This window comes from Vulpes lagopus, chromosome 24, assembly GCF_018345385.1.
Source record: "Vulpes lagopus strain Blue_001 chromosome 24, ASM1834538v1, whole genome shotgun sequence".
Taxonomy (NCBI): Eukaryota; Metazoa; Chordata; class Mammalia; order Carnivora; family Canidae; genus Vulpes; species Vulpes lagopus.
In genome coordinates, this window is record NC_054847.1 from 55898934 (window position 1) to 55905244 (window position 6311).

General features: G+C 61.0%; 1 protein-coding gene across 18 annotated transcripts in view; it reads right to left on the bottom strand.

The window, feature by feature from the left end:
* The window catches only part of ZNF516 (zinc finger protein 516), a 168844-nt gene extending 162998 nt beyond the window's left edge, over positions 1-5846 (bottom strand). For 7 of the 18 annotated variants that reach the window (XM_041739848.1, XM_041739849.1, XM_041739836.1 and 4 more), the window contains exon 1: positions 1135-1862. The gene's annotated coding sequence lies outside the window, so the exon portion shown is untranslated. The other 11 variants (XM_041739843.1, XM_041739840.1, XM_041739834.1 and 8 more) reach the window with 7 other exon arrangements.
* Positions 5847-6311: the final 465 nt, after the last annotated feature.

Consider the following 6311-nt stretch of genomic DNA (forward strand, 5'->3'; position numbering starts at 1 on the left):
GCATACCTCATTCTAAAGTATTCTCTAAAGAAGTCTCTTTCCTTCTTCACATGACTTGCGCTGCACAACATCCGCATCGAATGTGTCACCTATAAAACTCAAATATCTCCTCAGAGAAGCAACTAAAGTAAATGAAGGTAACGTTTGATCTACAGAAATGGAAACAACAGGCTTTTCCCATGGACTGGCTCTTACTCTCCTCCCTCCATGAGGGTCTCTGGGACAACATCTTACAAAGTTAGACAGGTAGGACTTCAAAGTCCCAGGAAAACTTTAATCTCTAAATTGGCCAGTCACCTTTAAAGGTTGTTTACCAATGACAATGGGATTAACACCAATCATGTAAGCTATACTCACCGGTGATTAATACCAGTTACACAACAAAGTTAAAAGTTCTTGATCTGGTGTGTCTCGGTATTTAGAAAGACGATTCTGACCAACAAAAGCTTTCAGAAATAAAAATAAGCAAAGCTTCTCTTCCCCCCCCCCCCCCCCCCACTGCTGAATACTGTACCTACCAAATGCCCTGCTTTGCTGCTTTGTTTCATTTTAGAGAGGCATTCCCACTCCTCTGGGTTAGTTTTATTACACATCCCTTAGGACTGTTATTTTTTTTTAGAATGTTAATGTGCCCTCGATGTTTCAGTATATTCAAATGAGCTAATTGAAGAAAACAAGGTCCTACTAATGAACTAAGAAAAATACGAGACTGATTCGCTTGTGTCTGAGCCCATGAAAATTCTCATTTCATGAGCAAAGTCCTTGAGGCTTGCTCAGGGCTGCAGCTCGCTGGGCCCGTCCAAGATGGCTTGGGAGCCCGCTGAAACCAAAGACGTCCTGCTCGGATAACCAGCTCTCAGACCCAGGATGCAGGCCAGCGAGCTCCACTGGCTCCCCAATTTCACCAAGAGGGGGAAGCAAGCTCCCAATCATGCACAGCAGAGGCATGCGGTAAATTTAATTCTAGCGGGTCTGTGTCAACATAAATAGCACAGCTATTTTGACGCCACAATCGAAGAATGTAAGAGAAATTGAAGGAGGAACAAACAAACGATAAAGTGAGCTTTTTTACGCGGCAGCAGAAAGTATCCTATCAAATAGCAAGCATGCCTAGTTCCTTAAAGTAGCACTCACATTCCTAAACCAAAAGACTCCAATCATATTAATAGGGAGGCTTAAAAAATACTCTGGAGAGGATCCTGCTGGGGGAACATCCAGCCTCGCTTCCACTCGGGTTAGGACTCCCAAGGCATCTCAGTGCTCGGGCGCAGGACGCAGGGCCACCGGTTTTTAGATCATCTGTAACCGGGACTGCAGACGCCACGGCAGGTTCAGGAGGCACATGCGCTTCCGAGGCACGGTCAGCGAAGACCACCGTCCAGAGTTCCTTTTGTGGCTCGCCTTGGGTCCCGCTGCCCCCGCCTTTGTTGGTGGTGGACCCCGCCGGCAGGCCGGGCCCCACGCCCTCGGGCCCCCCGGGCTCCCAGGACCGGACCCCGGCGTCCACGCGGGCCGCTGGCCGCCGGCACGGAAAGAGGCCACGCAGGCAGGGCGCCACCCCCACGCGCGGCAGCGCCTCGCGGGGACCGCCCGAGGGCGCCCGGCGCCACCCACCCGCCGCCGCGCGGGGCCCGGCCGGGCCGATCAGGTGTGAATACTTATGTAATCGCCCTCGTGGGCCACGCCTTTCCCACCGCCCCACCTCCGCCAGAACAAAGTGAAGTTTAAAATAGAAACCAATTACCTGGCCTCCGCCGCGCCTCGGCCCCCCCCGGAGCGCGGCCCGCGCCCGCGCCCGCGCCCCCGCCCCCACCGGAGCCCCCGCCCCCGCCGGAGCCCCCGCCCCGCGGAGACCCCCGCCCCGGCCAGACCCCCCCAGACCCCCCAACACACACACACACACCCCGGCCAGACGCCCCCCTCCCCGCCCCCGCCCCCGCCCCGCCGAGACCCCCGCCCGGGCCAGGCCCCCCCTCCCGCCCCGGCCCCGCGCAGACCCCCGCCCCGGCCAGGTCCCCCCACCCCGCCCGCCCCCTCCCCCTCCCCCTCCCCCTCCCCCTCCCCAGCCAGGCCCCCCGGCCCGCGCGGACCCCCGCCTTTGTTACGGTGCGAAGTTGGGCCGTGGGTCCCCGTCTCTTTCACTTCTTGGGTTACAGTGCAGGCGAGTGACGTCCGCTCCACATGACGGGGGCGGGGGGCGGGCGCCGGGGGGCGGGGGCGCGGGCGCGGGCCGGGCAGGGCCCTCCCCCACCGCCGGCCCGGCCCGCCCCGCCCACGGCCCGCCCCCCGGCGCCCGGCAACAAGCGGCCCCCGCCCCCGCCCCCGCCCCCGCCCCGGGGCGGGCAGGTAAGTCCCCCCGCCCCCGCCCCGCCCCGCCCCCCAGCGGCGCCCGGGGCCCCGCGCCGCTCTCCACGAGATACAGAAATAGGAATGATTTAATCCGCGGCACCCCCGGCTGCCCATCCCTCCGTCCGCGAGTCCACGGGGGCGGGGGCGGGGGCGGGGGCGGGGGCGCAGAGCCCGGGCGAACTCCGGGCCGGGGGCCGAACGCGGCCGGAGCGGGGCGATCGGGTTCGGGCGCTACTTCGTCCCTGAGCGAGGCCCTTGCAGGGGTACGCCGGGGGGTCGCCCACGGACCCACCGACACCCGGTGCGTGGACTAGGGCGGGGCGCGGCGCCCTCCCAGGGGTCTCCCCGAGGGCTCTGCGGGGAAGGGGCCGTCACACGTGGGTTCTTAACCCGTCCGGGGCGGCAGCAGCATCCCTCCCGGCATCTACGACACCGCACGGGAGATGCTCCGGGGCCAGGTCTGGTCCCTTCGCGCCCGCACAGCCCTACCGGGATTCCCGGGGAAGCGGGTGCCGGAGGAGGCCGGGGCGAGCCGCGGGGCGAGCCGCGGGGCGGCCCGTGGCGCCTCGGCCCCTGAATGCGCCCATTGTGCGGCGGACGCCGGCAGGCGCTCCGCACCCCGGGCTCGGGCGGCCCAGAACTTCACTGACCCGGAGCGGCTCACATTCTAGAATTTGCCACGGACTAAGTAGGAACTTTCGGCGAGACAATAAAATACGAAGTTGTAAGGTTCGTGCTGTCCTTCACTTTTCCGCGGAATTCACGCCAATTTCAACAGTCCCCGTTCTTTGTGCGCCGTGCGCCTGGCGGGTGGGCTCCCGCCACCCGGACCCCACGCGCGACGGCGCGCCTGTCGCGTGGGAAAGACACGGAGGGAACCGCACGTTTCGATTCCCCGGCTGCTGAGAAGCATAATCATATCACTCCTCTTTTCTTCCCCTTCTGCAGGTTTCGACTTGAATCCGAAAGCACCTCTAAGCGCCCAGTCTTTGCAGGAGAACACTCGGGGGAAGCAGGGTCCCCTTGGGGGCCTCCGCGTCTGGGGCGCAGAGCTGTGCCCATCAGGAACCCCGCGGACGCGCGGGGCTGGCCGCACTCAACAGTGTGCACACACATGGGCGCGTGCACGCGCGCGCGCACACTCACGCTCCAAATTACCTCCGGGATGGAGAAAGCCGCTGCGGATTGGCCGGCGGAGCCGTCACTCACGCCCAGGGGCAGGGAGACTTTGCGAGGCTGTTTCCTTTTTTTTTTTTTTTTTTTTTCCTCCTTCCCTCCCTACTGTTTCATTTAATGGTAAAACAACAGCAGAGCCCTGAAAGTTAGCCATCTGCGCGGAGAGTTTGCTTTCTTTAACGACGGGGGCGTCAGACAATATCCATTTAAATATATTTTGTACTTCCACAATGGATGAAAAGGGAAATTAGCAATCCCTGGTGGGGGCGGAGAGGGAGCGAGGGGTGAGGAGGAGGGGGTCATCCGGAGGGGTGGACGCAGTGGGAAGAGTTGTTCTCAACGCCCAAAAAAGACTTTGACCTTTATTGATCTCGAAATTAAAATATGTTTTTCACGGATCAGATTATAACAAACGCTGGTCCTCATTTATGAACTCATGATTTTAATTTTTTTTATTTAAGCATGCGCCAGCAATTGTGTTTCCTTAAGAAAGAACTGACCTATTTTTGGCTGGAGATAAACGATCATGTTAACAGATGTTAATCTTGTAATCTGTTTTTCCTGTAAGCACTTTACATACCCGGGATTCAGACCTTAAAAATAACATCTTTTCCAAAAAGACCTGACGTCACAATTCACTCCCTGAAAAATCACCCCCCCCCTCCAGTTTTTTTCCTCTGCAATGATTTCAAAGACATTAAATCTTTTTCACTTTATAAATGCTGATTTGTTCTGCCTCAACTCCCACAGGCTTCTATTTGCATTTCAAATTCCACAGGTTACACCAGTCGCCTTTTCAAAAAATGTAAACCAACAATGAAGCAGCAAATGGCTTTTTGTGCATCTGGATTAAATGAGGCACAGAATGAATATATTTAAAAAGAGGGCTGAGCAAGTTGATCTTTGCACACCCGGAGACCAAGTAATTCTTTATCAGTCAGCCAGCAGCATGAGTAAGATGCAGACACATAAACCCCTGAAGCTCCTGGTCTGATCCCGGTCTGCTGCGGGGAGCTTATTAAGGCGGATAATAAATGAGGCTGACTTACAGACCCACATTTTCGGGTAAAAGGCTGGGTCTCCCTGGTCCCTAATGGCAAGCCTCCACTGGCTTCCCTGCCCACCACCACCGATTGTCACCGCACACCAACCTCCTGCATAAACCGCTGTTTTAAATACCCAACTCGGCTGGCGTTTAACAAACTTATTCATACAAAGTTTCTTTAAAACTTGACGAGGCGGTTTATTCTAAATACTGATGGTAACTATTCCGTCTGTTAGTTCTCCCTGGAAATGGCAGACGAGGCGCATTTCCAACCCCCCCCCCATCACACACGCCCCACAGCATTCTTCCTTTCTCGTAGACACCCGGGTGTGTACCGAGGTGGAGCCCACCCCCCCACCCCCACTCCGACCCCCCCCCCAGGCTGGGTGCGTCTGCGAGGAGTCCCTGCCACCCCGACCACCCCTCTCCCCACCCCTCCCGGTCACAGAGGGGACCACCGCCCCCTGCCCCCACCCGGCCCTAACTTCCCTCCCGGGCGCACTCACTTCTGTAATGTTAGGGTCGCTTAGACGCTCCCAGCTAATGGGCATGCGGCCAGGGGAGGGGGAGGCCCAACACCCCCCCACACACACGCACACGCCGACACGTACCCGGGGCAGCAGCGCTCCGTGCCCACGGGCATCGATCCCATCAGCCAAACCCTTAATAATTGAAGCGGCTCCTCGGGGCCCGCAGCCCCATCACCCACCTTCATTAGCTGGAGCGTTTTACTTTAAAGTAAGGCAATTTGCTCTTTGTCTCCTAATGGATGGAGAGCGCATCCGAGCTCCCCTCCTCCCGCGTCGCCTTTGACGAAGTGTACAAAGCCTGAGCCTCTTCCGCGCTCCCACCCGGCCCCCACCCCGCCCCTCCACTGCGGTAAAAACCACCTCCCGGCGCTCGCCTCGCCGCCCGAAGTTGCATCTTCCCTCTCCTGGAATTGCCGAGCCGAGCAACTACCCACAGGGCAGCCGAGCCGCCCTCCCGGCGCCCCGGGGCCCCTCCCCGCCCCCCGCCCCCGCGGCGCACCCCGGGGTCCCCCTTCCGCACTGCCAGGCCAGGGGCCCCGCGCCCGCGCCCCCTGCGGGCCCCGCGGCGCCCCCCACCCTCGCCGGCCCCTACCTTGGCGGGAGGCGGCGGGCCCGGGAAGGAGGACGCGCACGCCCCGCGCCTCTGAAGGTGAAGCCTAGCGCCCGAGGCGCGGAGCCGAGCGCTGCACTAGACCGACCGCGCCAGCTGCGCCCGGGCGCGGGGGACGCGCGAGGGCGCGCGGGGCCCGCCACGCGCCCGGCCCCCTCCCCGCGCCGCGCGGGCTCGCCCGGGACGCGCCCGCCCCGCGGGGACCCCGGCGCCGTCCGGGCTCCGGGGGCTGCGCGGCGGGGGGAGGGGGCCGGGCCCCCGCGGCCGGGCGCAGGCCCGAGGCTTCCCCCAGCCACGGAATGGTCTGCCCTGTAGGAAACGCACACGCTCCACTATTGTCTCATCAGCACAAAGTTCTACCACACTGCGGGCAAAGTCTGGAGGCTCGCGATGACTCAGACGCAGATAATCCTTCCCTAATAGCACTGAATCACGGCCCAGCGGCCAGTGGTCGCCCCTGCCTCGCCGGGCTCGGGCTGCCGCGGATCCCGTTACGGGAAGCTGTTTCCGCGCGCGGGCACACACGCACGCATCCATACGTGCAGACGTGCTGGGATGCGTGTGCGGCCGCCTCGGGCACCTGAGCACGAGCCGCGAGTCC